The sequence below is a fragment of the Otolemur garnettii genome, unplaced genomic scaffold (genome assembly GCF_000181295.1).
Source record: "Otolemur garnettii isolate 467f Iridium unplaced genomic scaffold, OtoGar3 scaffold00001, whole genome shotgun sequence".
Taxonomy (NCBI): Eukaryota; Metazoa; Chordata; class Mammalia; order Primates; family Galagidae; genus Otolemur; species Otolemur garnettii.
The window spans coordinates 19044956-19069749 of record NW_003852396.1 but is presented as its reverse complement, the minus strand read 5'-3'; the positions used below and the strand labels follow the sequence as shown (position 1 = coordinate 19069749).

Here is a 24794-nt window from a genome sequence, read left to right as displayed (position 1 = left end):
CCTACTCCTTATCTATCCTTGGTCCACACCCAAACCAGAGGGTCTCAGAAGCTTAAATAATCCTCTCTGCCCAGACGCAAAGTACACAGTCATATCTCACTTCCTTTGGCTTATTCCTTTATCCTTTTCTACTTTACTCCTGAACTTTTCATCCAGGTGATTTTCTTCCCCAGGTACTTGCTCTGCGGCTACTGGCCTGGCCAACAGGTTCGGATTCATCTCACAGTCTTACTCACCTGGGCACGCCAAGAGGGCTCTAACTGTCTTCCTTTGTGCACAACAACCCTGCAGAGTAGGAATCACCCTCACGCTATAGATGAGGAAGATGAGGAGCAGAAAGGCCAAGCAGCTGCTCTGGGATTTGGTAGGAGACAGTGCGGCTCTGAGCCTGACCGTTAATCCACACTATTAGACCACTCCCTTCCTGAGTTCCCGCAGTCTGCCACCTGTATACCTGATCCCATCCTGAACTACGTTGGATTATATCGCATTGATCTTATGCTAAGTTGTATTGCTATGGAATTGCTTTCTAATATATGGCCTACTTAATTATCAAGTGTTTAAGGGATTATGCCATCCTTTTTCTTTTTGTGGCACTCAGAGTACCTATCTCAATTTTTATTATTATTATTATTATTATTTATTTTTTTGCAGTTTTTGGCCAGGGCTGGGTTTGAACCCGCCACCTCCGACATATGGGGCTGGCACCCTACTCCTTTGAGCCACAGGCGCCGCCCTCAATTTTTATTTTTTATTATTTGCTGAATCCCAGTTGTCCCAGATTGGAATATCTGCTCAAGCAGACCCAGAAAATTCCTCTAATTCCAGGCCACTAGGAAAAGTTTTCCAAGCGCTAACTGGTTTTCTTGTTTTTCCTTGCTCCTTATACCCTTCCCTGGATGGGTTCTTCTGTAACTAAATAACATCTGTACCTCACGTTTCTCTCCACAACATCAATTTACCTAATTCTACTACACTTCTCCTCCTAGATGGCCTCCAGAAGCCATGTAATGACAGAATCTGCACCTCCTGAAACCTGCTCCTCATCTCGGAAGGCCCTAGGAAACACCCAGTTTTCCAACCCCAAAACACCAGCAAGAATCAGCTCTTAAAATTTGTGTCAAAGGTCTAATGTTAAAGAGAATAAATGCTAGAATTCTTAACAAGCTTACATAATTTGTATCATTTTTCTAATTTTGATTTAAGGCTTCCTGTTTCTATATACTATGTAATTTGCATTTCTGCTTCTAAAAACCAAATATCTAGCCCCATTTCCTATTTGCAGGTAAGTTTTAATGAATCAAAGGAGTGAGATAAAGTGAGATGCATTCTTCCCTACAAGGAATTATTTAATGTTTATTTTGTATAAGGTCACGTGCACACTACTTAAGGTACACATTACAGCCATCTTATGGTGCAGGTGTTATTATTCTCATTATATGTGAATAAACTGAGGGCCCAAGAAGTGAAACCACCTGTCAAAGCCCCTATGGCTGATAAGTGACAGTGGCAGAATGTAAACCCACATCTTCCTTAAGGCTGCATGTGTCCTTCTTAGCCTCTGCAGGGCCCAAATAAGTCAAATGTGAAAACGGGATGAAGAAACACGATAATAAGGTTTGTTTCATTTTCTTATATCAGAGAGATCACAAGTTCCTCAAAAGTATTAACTATCAAGTTTCCAAACTGAAATATTTACTGAAATATTAGTTATAACTATTGTGGCTTATGATGACTCATTTTAGAAGTTTACAAATAAATTACCTAGCCCTGAAGAGCTTTCAGCCCCAGGGAGAGAATACACAGAAACAATAACACGTAAAACCTGGTTCCCATTCTGTGAGGAAGACAGCAAGGAGGAGGGTCACAGGTCAACAGCCTGCTGGCCATGTGGGACTCACAACTGTATGTCCTTTGATTTCACAGTGCTTTCAGAAATAGGAATCAAGGGTCAACAGTTATTTCAAAATGGAGAAATTTCACATTGACATCCATATCTGCGGCTACCCAAGCAATGGAAAGTCTGATGACTGTGAATTCCCCTTGCTGGTTGTCCATTTTCAATCTGAGCCCAGTAGCTGCTATACTGCCAAGGGTGTTATTTGTATGTAACCTCCCATATCTCTTTAAACTAACAATTTTAAGGAGAGCTCCCTACAGCCATTTTTTTTTCATAGTCTCATTATGTTGCCCTGGGTAGAGTGCTGTGGCATCACAGCTCACAGCAATCTCAAACTCTTGGGCTTAAGAGATTCTCTTGCTTCAGCTTCCCAAGTAGGCGACTACCGTTGCCCACAACACCTGGCTATTTTTTAGTTGCAGGTTGTCACTGTTGTTTGGCAGGCCCGGGCTGGATTCTAACCTGCCAGCTCTGGTGTATGCAGCTGCCTGGCGCCCTAGCTGCTGAGCTACAGGCGCCAAGCCTTACAGCCATTTTCTATCAGGAGCACATCTGATATAATATTTTACCGTGGTAACACTGCTCACATGACTGTGACATTTAAGGTGACATAATGCAGATTGTCAAGGCAGCATTAACAGGAGGAGAAAGGATGGGGGTATATAAAGGGGTGTACAGGTGGAAAGAAGTGATGGGAAGGCAGAAAGGTGATATCACTGTGCGATCTGACCTCCCTTCCCCCTTCCATCCCAGCCCCCCTCCCTGCTTCCCTCCTCTCACCTCTCCTTATCTATGCACTTCTTCTCATGACTCCCCATGATAATATGGAGACCCATAACCCTGTATCAAGCACCTGATTAATGTTGGAGACTATAATAAGTTTTGTGAACAACTCTATAGATTGATATTATTTTACCGTAAGTATGTGTTTTGAAGATTCCAATCGCCATGTTCTTTACATTATGTGCTTTGCTCTGCTCTTGATAACTCAGAGAATTTAAATGACAAATATATCACCTCTCCTGCTTGGCAAGAGGTTAGTTAGTGTCTGGTGTGGGAGACAATCTTGTGCTCTGGAGGAGGTACTGGTTCTAGGGTAGAAGCATTTGCATTTCAATCCCACCTGTGACTCCTAATTAGGGCAGCAACCTTGGGTAAGTTATTCAACTTCTCTTGCACTTAAATTCCCGACGTATTACATGAGAATAACACAGTTATTCTTATAACTATTTACATAGTTATATTCATAACTATTTATAACTACTCAGAGATATTTTGGAGATTAAATAAGATGCCCATGAAAACCCTGTAAGCTTCTACTAGTAGTAGTATTATTTAGATAAAATTAAAAAGTAAATTCAAAACCACATTTAAGAAAATATATCATTAATGGGTAAAGAAATCAGCATTTGTGGTGCTCCTACAATGTGCCAGATAATTTACATGTTTCATCTCATTAGTTCTTACAGTACTACAGTAAATTAGATTTTACTCTCTCGAATTCTCAGTTAAGGAAATAGCAACAGACAGGCAGTACTTTGCCACTTATGACTCCAGTAGGGGAGCCAGACTTGTCTGACTTGTTTGCATCCATCCGTGTGACCCACAGCTTGGAATAAGGACAAGGGCAACTGCAGCTGCAAGAGCTCAAGGAGCTCCCACCCCAGACTCTGAAGGGCACTGCAGAGCCGCCTCAGCGTGGGGTTAAGTGAATCGGCTGCCAATTTACACTTCTGACTCCAGACCGAGAACAAAGCACGGAGACCTCCGACTGGAGGCAGATATGAAGGTGACCGGAAAATCCTCTGGACAGAGTAGATGAATGATGAAAACATGAATGCTCGTCCTGACACGTCCCGACACGTCCCTCTCTCGTCCTAGGCCTACTGCGAAGAGGCAATGTTTGTGTCTCTATAGGACATTTGTATCTTAATACACTTGAAATGAGTTAATAAGTGCAGCTACTGATAAATGTCTTCACAGATGGTCTGTGTTATCTATGGAAAGAATATATGCTCTGAGGGGGTCCAGACGTGAACACAGACTGAGATGTGCCTCTACCTGCATAATAGTGCCTTTGCAAGCACTGTCATTGAAACCTCACTACTCGGCCCCACAGGCATATCCTCAGCTCTTCTCTTTCTAGACTCAGAATAATCTACTTTGCCTGAAATCTTTTGGAGGGGAGGCGGAGTGTTATGTTTTCTTGGGGATAAAAGAAGGAAATAATTATTTCTAAGGAGCCTCATATATGCCTGACTCTATTAGATGCATTAATACATTCACCCCCGATTAATTGTGAGCCACATGAGGACAATATTTTGTCTCTGCCCTCCCAGAACAGCTCCTGGCAGAGAGGAGGTGCATGTTGTGGCTAATGTCTATTCATCCTCTGTACCATTCCTCAATTCTCCCAGCCAGGGGCTTCCCATTGTATCACAAGGGCAGGAAAACGGAAAACTATATTCTCAGAATCTCTTGTCTACAGAGCTGCAGGTTTGATTCTCCCAACCAGAGTAACTTTCCTGACTTCCAAGATGCAGAAGGGCCGTGGCAAGCTGGCACAGGGTTTTGCAGCTCTCAGCCTGGTTTCAGTGTCCCACAGTTTCTTCAGCCTCCACAATCCACTGTTGCTGGTCTCCAGCTTCAGGGCTGAAATAAACTATGGCTCAGGCAATGGCTTCTTGAAGTCACCTGGCTTGGCTGTAGCTGCCCTCACCCGAGACTATCACCCTTTCAAGCCTTCCAACACTTTCTAAGCACTTTATTATTCTGAATTATATCCCTTTCTGCTTAAAGCACTAAAGGTGCTGCCTGTTTTCCTGAATGATTTAATGTTCAATAAATGTTTGCGATACAATTGAGTAAACAACCCATTGGATAGGCATTATTATCCCTACTTTGTAGTTATTGAATTGAGGCTGCCAGGGATGAAATAATTTAAGACTGCACAGCCACTTATTAAACATCAGATCTGAGAGGGGAGCCCTTGAGCGGTGCCAACGTGCTTTTGGTTTTTCCATCCAGGCACTGCCCTCCGTGGAGGGAGTACACTACCTTGCTGCCCGAATCTGATCTCAGCAGTTAAGAACTGTTGTTTAAGCTGAACTTTCTGTGAGTGCACTACTGCAGCTGGAAACCTCCTCATAAGTTGGGAAGGTACATTAATTCCTAAGATAAAGCATTTATTAAATATATATTAAACCCAGAAAGATGCCTTGTTAAAATGTACATGGTATCTGCAAGTATCACTTGTAGACAGCATGTGTGTGTGGCACACAGGAGGAGCTTACAAAGTATTCATTGGGTGAAGAAACAGACAAAAGCTTACTGGTTTTGATTGACCAGAAATCAATTTGCAGATTTCATGTTCTGATTCAGGGGTCACTTGTATCATAAACCACTTGTGGCTTGTAAAAACATTCATGTTAATGTCCAGATCGCTCTCATTGTTCAACACTGTCAGATTCATCTGAGGTACTGACATAGGTATGTTAATTTTTCTTGAGAAACCTGAGTTGTCAAGGGCATTGTAATTCTGAGGTACATGAGACAAGAATCCGTTTCTACTTTCCAAATGATAAGACTGAGGCAGTGAAAACTATTAACCTATTTTGGGGGGGGGGCAGGGGCTAGGCTTGAACCTGCCACCCTCTGTATATGGGGCTAGTGCCCTACTCCTCGAGCCACAGGCGCTGCCCTAACCTATTTTTATTGTGACATAATAGGGAGAGCATCACATTTGAAAGCAAACCGATCTGAGATCTCATCTTGACTTCTGCCATGTATTAGACCTGAAATCTTGGACAAGCTGTTTCTGGGACGTCAGTTTTCCCATTTATATAACGGTGGTAGTGTTATCTTCCTTACAGAGCTTACTGTAAGGAAGAGCTATGGCAGACAGGAAGAATCTAGCACAGCGTCTGCCGCACCGAGTGGGCGTTCCCAGTGAATGGAGAGGATACTGTCATCATCAACACTGAGTAAGGGTTGTCATTCTGCAGGCTGGTCCACAGTCCACAGGGCTCTCTAGGCCCAAATTGGCAGCAGTGGTATGGAGGAACCCTTAAAAGCGTGTCTTCCATGCTCACAATTGCACTGCCTGGAGAGGTTATGTAGTTGAAAGGAACTGAGTGTCTGTGTATTTTGTAGGTTTGCAGTGCCTGGTGCCGTCGGGTGGAGGGAGCGGGGATGGCTGGCACAGAGTGGGTAGAACACTTCACTTGAGAGCCAAGATTAGACTCACTAGAAGAATCTGGGGGTGGACAGGTAGATTTGAGTGCCTTTTGCATGCTGGGAGGTAGTAGTTAAAGCTGCAGGAATGAATGAAGTCATGGACAGTTTAGGATTCCATGAAAGAAAACTGTACTGCACTTGACCTCAGAAAATTACAGTACTAGTCTCTAGCTTGGTGCTTGGCACACAGCAGATGCTCCCTGAATATCTGTTGAATAAATAAATAAATATCAGATTAAACAGTATAGTATCCTTCCTAAAACGCCCATTTTCTGACTTCTCTGATAATCTAGACTCATCTTATCTTAAAAAATCTAACCAAAGCCTGTGTACTTTGTGATAATTTCAAGTCTCTCAGCCTGCAAAGGTCCTTTCTGAAAGCTCATCATGCCAACACTAATATTTAACCACGTCCTGGAAAGCACTTGAGTTTTCTTATCCTCCCTATACATTTTAAGGTTCAACTAGACTTTGAGGGCAGAGACCGTAATTTTGCATGGCTGAAGATTCCTCAGTGTCCAGCTGGGTGCTTGGCTTGGCTGCAGCAAGCTTTAAATGTAGAAATTTAGCGCTTGACTAATCAACTAGTTTTAAAGTATTGTTAAAAAAAAAAAAGAAATAAAAAGTAAATGGAATGCTTTGGGACCTTAGAAGTACTGAAATATAAAGTATGCACATATAAGGAATGACTGGTGCTCAGATGAAGACAAAAATGCTCAAGAAAGCAGGAAGAAGATGCAGAGTTACTGGTAGACATAGAAGTGGAACCAAAGAGAGGATGATGACCAGCTGGTAGGACTGGCTCTAGGAGAGAAGAGACAGGCTCTCCTTCCTTCCTCAGCCAGTCATGCGCGGGTTGCCTTTTTCTGTCAAGGACTGTGCTAAGCAATGGGGATAACAGACTGTATAAGGCACAGGGTCTGGTTGCAAGGATTTGCATTACGCTACAGGAGTAAGACAAGGAAGCTGTCAACAGACACAGTACCCCAGCTTACAGAAAAGCAGAGTGCAAACAGCGGGGTGCACTTTCTAAAGATTAGACTATTTCCTGGGTGCCTTGTCTTTGCCAAGTATTCCCTGAGGGATAAAATGTAACAGATCTTGTGATTCAGGGGTGAAACAGGTTTAAAGGAAGAGAGATCAGAGAGAGAATTTTAAGACTACAAAAGCTTACCATTTCTTTTATCTTTTCAAATTTATTTGTTGTTTAAACTGTATAATAAATATTCAAATCATCGTGTGCTTTAGACAAAAGGGACGCAGATCAGACATGCCTTGTGTCAACAATTAGGCAACTTGCCTGAAAGAAAATAATTTCCACTGCCCTTTGGGAGGGTTTGGGGGAGGATTTTTAGAAAGTGGGGCATACATTACCATAGGAGCATGAAATTAGAGTTCTCTGTCAGCTGTGGAGGCTTTAGGAGTCAGACAGTGAAGTGAGAAGTTAAAAGACAAATGGAGGACCATCACATTCCACTTGATGTTTCTCAGACTCCTCCCCAATTTGACCCTCTGCCTCCTCCATGATTTTTGCAAACATTTATGTCAAGTTCTCCGCATCATGCTTTCACTAGACTATTGCTTAGATCAACCCCTCCCATTGCTAGACAGATCTCATGATTAAAGTCTTTTTTGGGTCTCCCCACCACCACCCAGAGAAGGGATCTTGCTCTGTCACCCAGGCTAGAGTGCAACAGCGCAATCATAGCTCACTATAGCCTTGAACTCTTGGGCTCAAATGATCCTTCTGCCTCAGCCTCCCAAATAGCTAGGATTTTAGGTATAAACCACCACACTGGCTCATTATTAAGACTTTTTTTATAGAGAACCCAAATCTTTTTCTCTGAATTTCCTCCCAGGAGGCCTAATTTTGCTCTTTGTAGTTATATAAAGTAAGTTTATAATCTCTCATCTCCTTAAAAGTCCTCTCGTCTTTGAATAATGTTACTATCTTTGTTGTTCTTATCCCCTAAAGTTAGGAAGCCATGGTTACTTTAACTCATCTTTATTTGATAAGGTTTCCAGACTTTTGTTCCCCAAGTGGTTACCTCTTAAAACAGCTTTATTTTAACTATTTAAAAAATGAAATGATAATAAATAATGAATAATAAAATGATCCTTGTACTGAGCACAAGACTCTTATCACCAGCCAAAAAGAACTAATGATCCCCAGGAGAGATTCCATGGCTTGTTCAGTCATACTGCTGGTAAGTGAACAGGGCACAAATCAAAGAAAGGGCATCAGTGCTCAGCGCCCACAGCACAGTGGTTACAGCACTGGCCACATACATTGGGGGTGATGGGTTTGAACCTGGCCTGGGCCAGCTAAACAACAATGACAACTGCAACAAAAAATAACCAGGTGTTGTGGTGGGTGCCTGTATTTCCAGCTACTTGGGTGGCTGAGGCAAGAGAATGACTTAAGCCCAAGAGTTTGAGGTTGCTGTGAGCTGTGATGCCACAGCACTCTACCGAGGGCAACATAGTAAGACTCTGCCTCTAAAAACAAACAAACAAACAAAAAAACAGGGCGTCAGCACCTTCTGTCAGTTCTTATCCAACCTCTAAATATAGAGGAACGATGGCATCTTTTTCATCCCTTTTCAGCCGGACCTTAAACAACATTTACCTTTCAAGAATTAAAATTACATATATTCACAGGCATAAGTGAAGACAATGAAATGTAGGAAAACATAAATAAAGGAGATTTTAAGAATTTCTTAAAATAAGCATTTATTTGTCTTTTGTCTACAATGAAGTCTAGGTAACCTTTTCTTGGTGTATTCAAGGAGATTTCAAGTGCCCTTTCATTCATTTGCCTTTTGAAATGGAATTATTACCATTTAACAGGGACAGGCAAACTTTATCCTTCCTACTCTTTTTTTTTTTTTTGCAGTTTTTGGCCGGGGCTGGGCTTGAACCCACCACCGCCTCTGGCATATGGGGCTGGCGCCCTACTCCTTGAGCCACAGGTGCCACCTATCCTTCCTACTCTCATTATAGAAGTCTAAGGATGTGACACTTAGACGGACGTGCTGTGCTGGAGGGTTGTGGACATGGAGCTGGCATGATGCAAAGACATTTTCTCATTCACTTGTAAACAATCCTGTTTTTATTTCTGTCAATCCTGAGGACTGAATTTTCATTTCTCCAGCATGTATCTTACAGGGGGCATTTCCATGTTGTCTTCACACATACATTTTGCATGAACATAAAGATCTCAGCATGGCAACTGGTCCCCAAATCCAGCAAACTTATTCCTGTTCAAGCTTTTAGGGTCCATGCTGGGGAAATCAGTGATGTTCTCTCAGAGGTAGCTAATTTCCTTCTAGTTGGCCTAGGGTCTGCTTCTAAGTATGCACAGAAATTAAATGAAAAAGAAAATTATAGCCTCTGCCTGCTAGTTGCTTTATAATCTTCAGGGGAAATTAAAACAAACAAACCAACAAAAAAAGCAGAATGATGGAGCTCAAGTCGAGGTCCATGGAAGAGGAGATCTTTATGGCCAACAATGGTTATGGCATCCAAGAGGTAGTAGGCATTGGAGCAGGGTTGGAGTTACATAGAAACCCTGCCAGACAGGAGGGCTTTCAGACTTGTTGCATAGAAACATTCAGTTGTCAATCTGCAAAAATGTAGGGCTAGAAAATCTATTTTCTGTTCTTCCTCTATTTTCTTACCTGTCACTCTTCTATGAACTGACAATTCATTTGATAGCACAGAAAAAAAAAACTATTTGTGAGTCCCAGAACACACCTTGCTATTTCATGTCTCCATATTTCCATACAGGCTGCCTGTTCTACCTAGGATATCCTCGGTTCTTAAAATACTGCAGAGGGCGGTGCCTGTGGCTCAAAGGAGTAGGGCACTGGCCCCATAGACTGGAGGTGGTGAGTTCAAACCCAACCCCTGCCAAAAACTGCAAAATAATAATACTAATAATTATAAATAAAATAAAATACTGCAAAGACATTCAGAGATGTTTTCCCTGGCCCCACCAAGTAGAGATAATGACTCCCTTCTGTGGGTTACCTTTGGACCTTGTTAACACTAATATAATTGTACTCATACCCTGTTATTGTAATTTAAAACACAGTGAAATAAAAGTAAAACTATATATAGGCTTGTCTCTCTGCTAGACTGTGAGCTTCTAAAACTCAGGGACTATGTTTCCCTAGTAAGAGTTGCCTAGTTCCTGGTAAAACTTAGAAGGCAGTCATTACACATTTCGCTGAATTTAATGAAATTTCTAGGTGTAAAGATTCCTCCTTTATTCCTGGCCCATCAAAATACTCCATTAGCATATTTTTCTAATCATGAGCTTGCACTAATTGATCTGTTCATCCACCAAATACCTACTATGTGCCAGGCAGTGTGTTAGGTCCTGGGAATACAGTGGGCAAAACAGACACGGCTTTTCCCCTCATGGACTCCTTTCTCCTTACTCAAACTCATTCAAATTACTCACTCCAATTAATTTACTACACAATAAAAATCTTGTATTAACTTTTCAATTCACAAGTCCACGTGCAGAAGCAAACTGGTGCTGAGTTATGTTTCAGTTGAAAAATCTATAAAGAAACATTCTGTAATGCCCTGCCCCTCTGATGGTATATTGCACCTTCATCTCTCCATATATATTTTTTTCTGGGTGTGCAAAGATTTCTATGCCAATGTATGAATACATTACAGGTATGAAATATATATAATTCAGGCTCACAAAAGCATACAACCCATCTATTAACAAAATGATCTGTTGGCCCTTCAAACTTGGATTCACTTAATTAAAAACAAAAGGTCTTAAAAATCCAAGTTTAAGCCTTTTCAGATTGGTTTTTGTTTTAACCCTATTTTGAAATTCCCGTAAGCCTATGTATACCCTGAAACAAGACAGACTTTTCCTACCTTAAAAATAAAAAACATGAAAAACTATAATTAGAACAGAAAAACATGAAAAGCTATAATATTTTTCTTGCACCCAGAACAATGCAAAACATAAAGTAGGCACTAAATGAATACCTTTTCTAAAATACTGAATAAATGAAAGAAATACTTACAGTTACAGAGTTTCTCAGTAGGGTAAGCCAAAGGAAGACGTGGCTTTAACAGGGAAAGAGTGTTTGAAACCAAACTTTGACTCTTAAAGCAATACTTAATGTTCCTTAGTCTCTCAACTCTCAGGTCAATGATAAACACTTCGGTGGCTGTAGTATTCCATTTTCCTAACCCAACCAGCTTATCTGGCTGAAGCTGGGAATCATAAAAGTCCCAATGAGCTCCAGTGAAGATTAGGGGTGAGGAGACGCCCTGTTAACCTCTACCTTTCTCAGAAGTCTTGCCAGACTCCATAGACCCTTCTCTAGCTCCTCTGCTTTTATCATTTCTGGCTTGCTCTACTTGTCACAAATAAACACTTGTGGTGGGAGGTGATAAGACTCCCAGGAGAAAGTGGAAGCAGGAAAAGAAGTCAACAAATATTTATTGAGAATCAACATTTTTTTCTGGGCCCTGTGCTAAGTTCAGGACATAAAGAAAAAAAAAAAATAACATCCACCACATGGATGGCCACCCCATATCTGATGGCTCTAGATATGGAGACTCCATAATTGCTTGGAAAATGATACAGAAATATAAATAAATCAATATTCCAATCATAGTTTTTTACTACGAAGTAATGTGATGAAAGTATTCTCCTTAAAACAATAAAAATGAGGCTCAGCACAGTGTTTACGGCACTGGCCACATGCACCGAGGCTGGCAGGTTCCAACCCATCCTGGGCCTGCTAAACAACAACAGCTGTAATAACAACAACAACAAAAAAACAGCCAGGTATTGGGGCGGGTGCCTGTTGTCCCAGCTACTTGGGAGGTTGAGGAAAGAGAATCGCTTAAGCCTAAGAGTTTGAGGTTGCTGTGAGCTGTGACGCCACAGCACTCTACCGAGGGTGATATCGCGAGGCTCTACCTAAACAAACAAACAAACAAATGATAAAAATGAGACAGACTTGTTTTTGGGGGCTGCTTCAGCATACTTTGGATCAAAAGCAAGAGCACTGACTACATCACCCCTCCAATCTTTCAGTACCTATAAAGGACTAAGGGGTTCCAAAAGACCATCATAAGGAAACTCATGAAACGTTCTTCAGATTTTTGCATCTAATTTACATTTAAAAAGTAGATTCAGATAAAATAATTTAATTAAAAAATTTAAATACAAGGAAAATGTTTTTTATTATTATTTTCCTTATCGCTATGATGACTAAATAGGTTTGGAACAATGCTATCTTATTCTAATTAAGAACATGGCCTCCCAACATGGCATTCTCTTAATATTAAACGAAAATGTGTGAATTATCTAGTTTCAGTTAGGTTGCTGTGTTTATAGCTTTTAGTTGTAAGGGAAGGCTGCTTGTCTATAGAACATGAATGAAGATTTTTTTTTTAAACAAAAGGAAAGATTTTATTGATAGATAAGAGGAGAAAAAAAGACAGAGCCTTTGGCACTCTGAAAGGAGATTCTGGAGCTTTGGTGAAAGTAGGAGTAATCAAGGGGAACTCATTATTTGAATCTCACATCCTGATGTGGAACTGGGGAGCCTGTATTCATTCTTTTATCTCTCCATCCTTCTGTTTGACTTTTCTGAGCCTCTTCTCTGAACAAGTCAATGGAGGGCAAAGAAAAAAATCAGTCCTTACTAATGAGCTCCCTCTGGTGCTGGGACCCACATAAACAGATAATTATAATAGGATGAGATCGGCACAGTTACAGAAACAAGCCCAGAGTATTTGGGATAAGCAAGATGGGCCCAGCTGGTGAGGTAGAAAGAAAAAGAAACATCTTCCAGGAGAAAAGATAATCAAGGCACCAGAATGATGCTGGTGTACAGGGATGAATAAAATCAACTCCCTGCCTGCAAGAAACTCACTGTGAGTTATTTGGGTAATAAAGGAAGCAATGCCTATATTCTAGCCTATAAACATATACTTGCCCATATAATTTTTAGTCATGGCAAACACATGTTCATTGTTGTATAAGAAATAAGTGGGAATGGAGAGCTAGCAAAAGCTACATTTTCCAGAGAATCATTAATAAATAGTTTGGTTCTTTCATTGCCATTTAAAGATGAAAAACAACACTTTTGTCAATAGCCTGTGCATTTTATTGCTTTTTCTAATTTCCTGTGTTGTGTAAAGGTCATGAGAAGACTAATACTGGAGGATCAGATAATCAAATCATAATGAGTTTAGCTTGTACCCTGCGGCTCACATTTTACTCTTTATATCGCTACTGAGGCAACTAAAGTAAGCAACATAAAAATGTACTATCCAGTCATATTTTAAAAAGATGTTCTTGATTCCCTAAAACTTTTTTTATTCAATTAGGGGGTTGTCAATATTTCTTTGGGTTTGCTTTGGCCAAGACAAGTAGAAAAAGGCATCTTCATATTCACCAAACCAGAACTTCCTACAGCGTCTTCCTTAGAACTCAACACAGTCTTCCCCAGGCTGGGAAATGGTGGGGAACAAGTGGGGGTCCTGCTACTTTCTAGCCGTGTGACCAAGCTTCATTTTCTGCTCTATTCTCCTAGGGCTGTTGTGAGAAGTAAATGAGATAATCGGTGCAAAGTGCTTTGCACATCATGGCAGTAAACAAATAGGACTCCTTAAAATTATGTGTTAAAAAATAAATGAATTTAAAAAATCATGCCACTGTCCTTCACCCCTGCCCTATCCAAATCTCTGGCCAATCTTCCCAATCTCCAATACTCTCTCTTTTATCACTCTTTAAAAAATCAAATAGCACTGCGTTAAACATCTTAATACTTAATTCTCCCCAGTTGTAATCATGAGTTCTTAAAAGTGAGATGGTCTTATAAGGAGGTGATATCAAAATGTTTAACAACTAACTGTGCCAGGCACTAACACTTCAGTTGCTCAGTCATGGAGATGTGTGAAAGTTCAGGGGAGGGTCTGAGGGGGCCATTCTGAAGGAGCAGTGGAGTGAGGGGCATTCAGAAGGCCCGAGGCAGAAGCTACTTACCAACAAGAATGTAAGTATTTTGATATTTTAATGAGCAGGGATACTGTATGCATCTGGAATCTCAGTACTCAGTACTCTTTGATAGCTCTTTGGAACTATCCAAACTCAGTGCAGGAACTCAATGCACTTAACTGTTCATGCGAGACACACTTACTGAGAGATAAGAGATTCAGCTAAGAAGCAATTCCTTTCACACTTTCTCTACTTGTCCAAGGAAGCCATAAAACAAGACAAAGAAGATTTTATCTGATTTGTACTATGGGGAGGTGAAGTTGTGTCATGGGATAATGGCACCTTTTAATGCTTGTATGACATGTGCTTTTAAATGAACAGTAGCTATCACCCTTCCACTATTTTTAGTTGTTTCTTTCTCTGCACTGAGGACCTGTCTAACCTGATGGGGAAGAAGCTCGTGCCCTGGGGAACATTGCCTACATGGCCACGCAGCCTTCTCTTATTCAAGCACGTTTTCTGAGTTAATTCAGAAGCCTTTGAGTTCCTCACGGATACAGATGGCTGGGACCACTTACCCATGCCTCGCTGCAAGTTTTCTGAGCAGATTTGCTGCACAGAAGCAAATGGCAAGAGGAAATATACTTTGATTATGTTTATTGCCATTATCATGCATTCTCTGGGAGGAAGATAGACAAGTGAGTGCTAAGGAGCATACCCAGCAGGTGGGTGGATTGACAAGACTGAGACGAACTTCATGAGCAAAAATGAATGTTTTATCGTTGCATTTGGATGCCAGAAAACCAAGAACAGTATGAGCACACTTCCAATAGAAAGTAAAGAATCATCTTGTCATTTCTTCTTCTATGCTGCAAATCTGGGGAAAAAATCCAAAGTATGTTAATGAAATGTGGAGTTAGGAATTTTAGTGGAAAACTGTTAGCAAGTCCGTTCAGTACAGTCTTCTCAAAGAAGTATTTTACTTTCTCAGTGGAAAGAAAAGATGGATATTGCCAAAGGCTGACGAATTGTGAATTAGGGAAACTGTGGATTATGCAGAGATCAAAGTGAAGTCTAATTATCCTTTGAAGCATTGATATTTGATTAACAAATATTTTACTGTATAATATCTCATTCCCAATGTGATACACACTATACCATTAGCAAGTATATCTATTCAAAAGTACCCACATTTGTCTTACAACATATTTCAGCAACACAAATATCATGACATCAAAAATCCAAATGCACTCGAGGCACTGGGAGAGTTATTCACCTCCTTTGAGCAGGTTTCATCAGAACCAAAAAAGGAGATGATGATGAGAACAGAGCTCAGCTCAAAATATTATAATTCTGTACTCCAGTGATATATATTTTAAGGTTAGCATTGAATTGGTTCCAAATCTATATTCATATTGTAAAGAATAAGAACATTTGTCTACGGTTTGGTTTAGCTTAACATCCAGTGATCATAACTCAACATCGGGTTTTGGTGAGACTGATACTTCAGGTTTTCTCATTCTTTTTACTACTGGGGAGGTGGCTTCTGGCTGACGATTTTTGCAATAGTGACAATGTAAAGATAATCAGAGAAAAATTACTTGGTTAGCTTTTGTGACTGTAGCGAGGTTGTTTCTCTGCCCGAAGGCCTATCCCTCCTTCTTAACCCCTAGCAAACCCCTACTCATCCTAGAAGTCGAATTGAGGACATGCACCATCATTGCTTGGGCTTCACTTCATTGTGTTGTGTACTAACTCTAGTAGACATTTCTGCATTGTGTGTTGTACATTTCACAAGCTGTAGATGGCCGTGGGATGCTTTACCAGAATCCACCACCATCACCATCACTTCCTAACAGCAACAGCTGCCAGATGTCAGTTAGGACTTGGAATGTCCTAGGAAGGCAGTCTTTATCTGTCTACGCCTCAGAACGAGGCTGGTGATTTGGTCTAACGTTCAGGGTGAATATAAGCTGTCCATTCAAAGTGAATGCTTGAGAGGCAGTGTCTCTTTTTAGCTGGATAGCACTATGAAAACAAGTTGCCCAGGAGCCACTGATGACCATTCTGGGCCATTAGTCCTGGGCTGAAGCTAGCATCAAGATAGACAGTGTGGCAAAGCTGAAAAATAGATTTCTTGACAACACTGTGAACCACAGTTTCAAAGCCCTTGAAATTGGCTTATACTTTAAAGTTATAATCACCAACATAGTTTCCTTTATTGAGCAAGTCCTGTTGAAACACAGTTTCTGGTACATTCAATAGAAAGCAATCTTACCCCTTCCTATCATGGCAGAGCAGGAATCATAGGTGGAATTGGGAATTCGCTTATTTATTTATCTTGGATTATAAACTTCTTGAATTCAAGGATTAAGAAATTTCTTTTTTTTTTTGAGAGAGAGAGAGAGAGTCTTAATATGTCACCCCTGATAGAGTGCTGTGCTATAACAGCTCACAGCAACCTCTAACTTTTGGTCTTAAGCGAATCTCTTGCCTCAGCCTTCCAAGTAGCTGGGACTACAGGTGCCTGCCACAATGCCCAGCTATTTTTTGTTGCAGTTGTCATTGTTGTTTAGCTGGCCAGGCTGGGTTCGAACTCACCAACTTCAGTGTATGTGGCTGGCACTGTAACCACTGTGCTACGAGCATCAAGCCAAAGATTAAGATATTTCATTTTGCAATCTCACCAGCTAACAGAGCAGTTGGCACACAGTCCATGCTTAATAAGTGACTGATAATAGACAAGCTAATCTGGATCATTCAGACCAGAGCACATCTCTTTCTCAAGCATTTTGCATACTTTTTAATATTTGACTTAACTCTCCCTGCAGGTGTGCACAATACACCAATAGCCATTTCCTACCGTTATTCATTTTCTTAGAAGTATTTTTTCTCTCTTTTTAACCTAATTGTATAAATAATGTATGTTTATCACAAAAGTTACAATGATATATGAATCATAAAAAGGAAAGGAAAAATAAATGGAATACTACCGCTCAAAGCTTATACGTAAATATTAAGAGTTTTCAATGCAGAGGTTGAATGATAAGTCCTGTTTTGTTGTGTTTTGTTTGTTTTTTATTGCCTTGCCCCATCCACACTACCACCTCTTCTAGGCAAAATAAATATAGTACATGAATTTGTCTTTTATAGAGTCATCGATTTAACTGCTATATTTTCAGATTGGGTGAAAATTTAATGTAGGCATACTATGTGCTAAGAATTTACCTTACCAGATACATATGGGTAAAAGAATAGTTAATACTAAGAAATAAATTATCTCATTCATATCTTCCCAACAGCCCAGTGAGACAGAAATTACTATACCTGCCTCGTAATTAAGGAAAGCAAGGTTTCACGGTTGGTAGTAGAGAACACCTCCCAGATGCATTCTACCTTTCCACCTAGAAAACTACTTTGTAATGAAAACAGAAGCAAAAATCACTCATGTTAATTACATAATTTCTTTCTTTGCATTAAAAACCAAAAACAAACCCCCCAAAACTTCAAGAATCTTAATAATTACAAAGATTTGTTGCCTAGAACTCCTGGCTCTTAGTTCTTCATAGGCTGGTCTTTGTCTCCAACATGACATGAAATGACAAGAACTATTGGGAGAATGATGCCCTGGACAGAGGGGCTATAATAATGGCTTAACCCCACAGAAAGCCATTGATAGTCATCTCTTGATTCTCCCTCCTCCTGTAAGGCAGAGTTCTACCTGAATCCTTCAAGTAGCCATCCATTAGTCTTCTGTCCTAAGGGTTACAATTGTAATTTAAAACTAGAAATAAGGAAAAGACACCTCCTGAAATTACGAAGGGTCTCTTTGAGGAACTATATTTTCAAATGCTGCAAAAGACAAATGGCAGACAATTTTAATCCAGCTGACCCTATGATCACCTTCCAAAGTAAGACTATGGCCCTGAACTGGAAGAAAAGCCAACCTCTACCCTTGATGGATGAAGTTGCTGTCAATTCCAAAATGGTACTTAAAAAGTTTTTAGCCTGAGATCTTCATAGTTTTGGCTATTTTCTTGATCAAGTAATTTCTTTTGGCTTAATGGGGAAAAGGTCAGAAACAAAACCAAATAAAAGCCCCACAAAACCAACCACCCAGAATTTTAGCTTTACTATTCTGAAATATAGTAAACATTCTGCAACTTAAGGTAAGGCTGTCCCTAATATTTTGGGGACTAAGAACAAGAACACAAGTGGAAACCCGCAGATCTGGGCCAGCCCTTCTTCTCTTCCATAGTTCCTTGCAGTATCACAAAAGGCCTTCCATGTAGTTGTGTGGACATCCCAGCTCATGAATGCAAGCTGTGGCCAACAATATCTCATCCCTTACCCTACTTCCTACACTTATGCAAATAGTATCCTTCTGGTTTCCCTCAGATTCAGGGATGCACACATTCTACAGCTCCTGCAATATGACTCAGAAATGTTTGAGGAAGAAATTCTGGAGTTCTTTTACCCTAAATGTGATCCCAAAAGGAAAAAGAGCAAGGTCAGTCCATCAACTTGGCTCACAGATTCCTCTACAGCAGTGGTTCTCAATCTGTGGGTCATGACCCACAAGAACTGTATTAAAGGGTTGTGGCATTAGGAAGGTTGAGAACCACTGCTCTACAGTCAAAGATATACTGATTCAGGGTATCTTTCAAATCTTGTCTTGAATTTGGTAGATTTATGACCATCTAAAGTTTCATATATTTTTATACCAAATATTATACTTTTGTTAGAATAAGAAGATGTCTTAGGAAAATGTGGTCTTAATTGGCAAAGACCAAAAAACGAGAGCAAAAGAAATACCCAAATTCACTTTTGTTTTTATATTCCCTAAACTCTGACAGGGTTTAAATATGCAAGGAAATGAAATGAATCAAAATAGATATAGGGCCAAGAACAAAAAATGGAACAATCAGGCGGCACCCATAGCTCAGTGGGTAGGGTGCTGGCCACATACACCCAGGCTGGAGGGCTCGAACCCAGCCTGGGCAGCTAAACAACAATGGCAACTGCAACCAAAAAAAGCTGGGCATTGTGGTGGGTGCCTGTAGTCGCAGCTACTTGGGAGGCTGAGGCAAGAGAATTGCTTAAGCCCAAGAATTAGAGGTTGCTGTGAGCTGTGACGCCATGGTATTCTACTGAGGGTGACATAGTGAGACTCTGTCTCAAACATTTAAAAAAAAAAAAAAAAGGAACAATTTAGAGCTAGGCAAATCCTACTGGCTAACTCCAACCAGTGTGAATTCTGGCATCAGACAATGTAGGTTTAAATCCTAACACTGCTATAAATCAATTTAAATAAATAGTGTTTAAACAAACTTTTCACTGATTTTGCTTCCTTATTTAATAACAGAAAGTAAAACAGAATCTACCTGGCAGGATTGATATGAGGATTAAATGAGAAAAAAACCATGCAAAACACGCAGCACAATGTCTGGTACATCATAAATGATTTTTACTACGACAGTTAGGTGTTTCAACGCAATGTCATGGCTGGAATTATGGCCTAATCGTTCTTTGCCAAATAGAAAGCTGTGATATATTATTTGTCATCAGTTTATTTCTATGCTCCCTATTTGAAATAAAATCTATTCTTTGAATAATCATATAAGGATTTTGGAGGTTATTCTAGGAATTAGTTAAAAGTGAACTGCAAGGTAATAACTCTGTCTTTACTAGCTTTCCAAAATAAAAGCAAAACCAAAAAATCATCTATCTGTAAGAAGTGTACCTTGCTAACCAAAAAATATAATTTTCCTCTTTACTGTACATATTTTTTCAAAATCAACATCTATCAACATGAATTAATAGATTCTATAAAACACAGTATGTAACCATGATTATCTATCTTTCGCTGGGTGTCCTTTTGTGCCGAATGATGTACCACTTGGATTACATACATCATCTAGTTGGTCCGATCCTCTTAAGTTGCCCCAGTTCCATTTTACAGAGAAGAAGAGTGAGATGCGGCTGATACAACACGTAGTGGGAGCACAAAGCCCTTGCTCTCTCCATCTGCACCCTGGTGAGCAAACAGCCAGGTCTTTGAACACCTCCTTTAAACCTCTCCCTGTTTGCTACTGTCCCCAACCTGTTTGCTACTGTCCTCAGCCTCTCAAAGGGAATTATATGTGTCACGTAGACAAAACTACCATTTGTCTCTTTGGCTTTTAATCCTGTTTTGAGAACATGGTTTTGTGGGTGTATGCCCTCTCAAGAAGGCTCATGCACTGGTTCATATTTGCCTGGGTGTAAATTTAATTGAGAATAACTCACGCTGAAATTTCTTTTGTTGCTATAAATAGAGCTCAGCTTTGGTGGGTAGTGAAGATGAAAAAACCACCATCAAATGAAAAGAAACTCACTTTACCAAGATTAGTACATTAGTTTATTTCTCCATAAAACCACACTGAATCAAAACCCAGATACTGCTGCAAAATAAACCGTCGGGTCTGATGTGCATTTTTTTTAAACATGATTCAATAAAATTTAATGTACAATACATCTCAAAGGCACTTTACAATCATATAACAAGAAATATAGTAATATATACAGTGGCATGTTACAATAATATAACAAGATATATATTGTTAATATATCTTACAACTAAGATATATTAACACTTTTAGGAACCTCCAGCTGTATGTTCTGAGCATTACAGAATGTCACAGGCTGGCTAGATCGTCAAACACAGATATCTGAGATGATCTGCTGAATTTCCTACCTTAATCATTACTGCTGCAGCCAAAGGCTCTAATAAAACATTTTACAGACCCCTCATGGGGCAGCCTCTTGTAGATTAGAAAACAAGTCTCAGGTTTCACACCCCTAAGTGCCAACCACAATACATCACTCCTCTGCTCTTCAAGCAAAACTTATTCAGAGAAATGGAAAATATGGGGAAGTTATTTATGGACCAAAAAAAAAAAAAGTATGGAAAATGTGTTCCTGGAAAAAAATATATTGCATATTTTCCAAGTTTTTGGAGCAGTCAGAAAGCATACTTAGAGAGGAGAGATAACTTTATTGGAAGTGTGATGATATCAATGACCAAAATATTTATCAGAAAAAAAGCAAGCTAAGAAGCGAAGTCTTTGGTGAAAAAAAAAATGATGCACATAATTTTTCAAAGAGATGCTAAAAGGAGTTGCTTTTTTAAGGATAAAGAGGCTGTTCTTGTCAGATCCACACATTCTACATCTACAGAGAAAATGCAGCCATGTACAGGTAAACACTTTGGACAGACCAACACTCATGGGTTCAGAAGACGGTAGCTCCTTAAGCAAATGTCAACAAGCCAGACATTGAAACATTTGGGAAAATCTCCTTGCTATTCTTTTCCATATATAATATGCCATATGACACCACAGTTAAATCTGCTATTGCAAAAAAAAAAAAAAAAAAAAAAGTACGTCAAGCTGTTGGTTTCCATGAGATTTGGACAGAAGCAAAACAACACAGCAGGAAGGAGTTCGGGAGGTGCGGCTTCTGCTCTTTTTCCTCCCGATGGGGAAATGACTTCCTACACTCAGCTAGCTGGGAGTTAGCACTCATCCTACCTGGAGCCAGGACCGGAGCCCAGTACCTGGAGTAAGTGCCCAGAGCATACCCAGATGAGGACCAAAATGCAGCTGTGGGTAATTTTTAATAGGAATTAGAAAACTAGAGAAAACAGCCAGCCACAAGTCATGCAAATACATGCTTCTGCATTTGTCTGTCCTGCGGTGTCCGGCTCTTTCCATAATGATCCCGTCTTTTCTTTCACTCCCTCTCACACATCATCAACAGGCATGCCAAATGCAAATCTCATCAGATTCTGACCCCATCCCAGCAAAATGCAGGGACTACCACCATACTGAGTTTCACAATAATCTGCACAATGCCAATTATTCACAGCCCCTCAGTTCTGTTCACACAAAAGATTGCAATTTGAATCTTGCCTTGCCCAGGTCCAGCTCCGTTGGAGCTGGTTACCAGGCAAACGGTCTGTTTTAAGATTTACCGATCGCTGGGGAGAGTGAGTTGGGGGGAGGGATGTACAAACCACCCGTACGTACCTCCTCTTTTGGCAGCTGAGAAAAACAATTTCGTGACAAAGAGACTTGTTCTTTTCAAAGCTCACCCAACAAATGAAACTGACAGAATGAAACCTGAGAAACTTCAGCAACCAAAGAAAGCAGCCTTCCAAGGATCAAGGTGAATAATTGATTTGTCGGGTTTTGTTTCATCTTTCAAGCTATTTAGCTCATTAAAGGGAAATTGTGAAATTTGTCAGAAGCCCAAACACTGACACACACTTTTGACAGCAAGTGCATATCCCAAACTACGGATGCATTTGCCAAGCTTATTCAACAATGATTAGCTGGAAAGCCGGGGAACTTACCGAGCACAAAATTATTGGAACAAAGCAGGGAGGAGGCAGGAGGCACCAAAGGCAGCTTCTCCGTCTCCCTGGTGCCAGGTTCTCCAGTCTGCTGTCCGGTTCACACTTGCCTTTATAACTAAGACTCCGACAGAACTCACTAGCGGAACCTGATGAATTATAAAACAGCCCCTCCTAGACGCTCAGATTTTACATCACAAGGGGTGAACATGCAGCATCCTCGCTCTCTGGGTACATATATTTCCTTGTAACTCATCCTGATAAATATATCAGCCTTAGAAGCAGTGACAGTAATTGGTGTCTGGAATGTACCACGATTAACCAATAAAGTGCTTTCCCACCATCAGTACCACACCCCCATCTTCCACCCGTGTTCCCCTACACCTTGTTAAGGTGGATCCATCCAACCCAGTGGGGGGTAGGCAAAGATGACAAAATGTGGAGAAAAGCCACTGCATTGATGCGTACATAACGGTGTGTACTATTCAGGGTTAATTCTCACAACGGCTCTGTAAGGACCAATTCCTGTATTTGCATAGCATGTCACAGACTGCCACACACGTTCCCTGTCACTGAGGCTTTTAGCACTGGAAAAGACATCAGGAGGGAGCTGAGGCTGAGTGACTGCTCGGCATTCACTGAACTTAGGGACACAGGAATCCCAGATTCCAACCTACTCGCTGTGTAGATAAGAAGCCCCTGGCATGAAAGATAAAGCGACTTGCCCAGGTCACACAATTTTTAAGTGTGATTTTGAACCCAAATCAGATGTGAAGTACAGTGTCTTTCTGTCCTACGGAGCTGCCTCCAGAACACAGAAGCCCAGAAAATGGGAAGATGTGGCAATCAGTATTATTAAATAAAAATCATTCCAGGCAGGCTGCACAGAGGAGCAGCGCCTGAGTTTGTTGTTCCCTCTCCGGCAAGGTCGGTATTAACCTCTTTAGGTCCATCAGATCAACACTGGAAAACCGTGTTAATAACAGCCACTATTTAAAGAGCATGTCTGAGGTGGCAGGCAGTGTTCTACACGCTTAGCGTGTGTTTATCTCATTTAAACTTTTAAAATGTCCTGTGAGGTAAGTACTATCATGAGCAATACATTGCAGATAAAGAACGGAGATCCAGTGAGCTAACACACGGGATCACACACGTCTCTAAGGTCTCAGAGCTGGAATGGCCCACAGGACCCCGGAGGCAAAGCCCACCTTCTTAAACGCATCACCCTACCCCAAGCAGTGTTTCATATTAAACTGTTAGAGGCAGACGAGCAATGAGAGCAGAATTATTTACTATGGCCTTTAGTAGAAATGATGGAAAGATCGTAGAGTTATTTTTTGTTATTATTTAAACAGATATATTTAAACATTTTTATTATCTATGTATTTTTATACCATGAAATGCTATTCAGGCATAAGAAAAGATGAAGAATTTACATCTTTAATGCTTACCTGGGTAGAGTAGAAGATTGTAGGTTTGGGAATTAAAAAGAATTGTGTTTAAGCCCAGTCTTAGCCACTAATTTACTATAAACAGGTTGTTTTATCTGCAAAATGGGTATGCTAACACCTGTCTCAGGAGATTAAGTAGAATATATCAAAAAAATTTAGTACCTAGTTAATAGTATGTACTCCTCAAATTGGTGGCCATTATTCCATACTTCCTTTGGCAAAATAGATTTCTGCCTCATTGTCTCCCCAAATCATCTTTGAAAATATCAATTGTATTTTTGCCAAGGAATATTCAAACCTGCTAGCCTGTGAAGGGATGGACAACAAAAAACAAACAAAAATCTGGAGCGCTCTATCACCAGGAATATGTTTTTTCTACCAGAAGATGAAAGACCCAGAGGGTTCTGCTCAAGGCCACCTGTCCAGCTCACCAGCTTCTCTTCACTTCCACCATTAACTCACTAGCCGGGAAAGCCCATTCACAGTATGTTTGCTAATAACCAACTGAGACCGACTTGACTTCCCTTGCCCTTTTCAAATAAGCATCCACTAAAAAACCTATAAAAACAATGAACTTTTGCAGGTAACTATATACAGACTAAATAGCCAAGTCAAGGATGCCAAGCAGAGACAGGCTTCTTTGTCTTAAGGTTCCACTCCTAACTCCTGCTTTAAATCAATATAAACTAATGTTTGGCCATTAGATGAGCTTACGCATATAAGAAATTGTTTCTTCAAGGCATGCAATTAGCCTCCTTTGAGCCATCAGCACTTACCCTCTGTGGGACCATGTGAGGCTGTGATGTTGCAAGATACATA

At 40.4% G+C, this 24794-nt stretch overlaps 1 protein-coding gene across 6 annotated transcripts in view; it reads right to left on the bottom strand.

Moving 5' to 3' along the window:
- DLG2 (discs large MAGUK scaffold protein 2) overlaps nt 1-24794 on the bottom strand; it is a 2018366-nt gene that overhangs the window by 185463 nt on the left and 1808109 nt on the right. Inside the window, exon 1 of one of the 6 annotated variants that reach the window (XM_012803232.1) lies at nt 22525-22792. The exons of the other annotated variants lie outside the window; for them this stretch is intronic. The gene's annotated coding sequence lies outside the window, so the exon portion shown is untranslated. Of the gene's footprint in view, nt 1-22524; nt 22793-24794 lie in introns of those variants that run through there. 6 annotated transcript variants of the gene reach the window in all.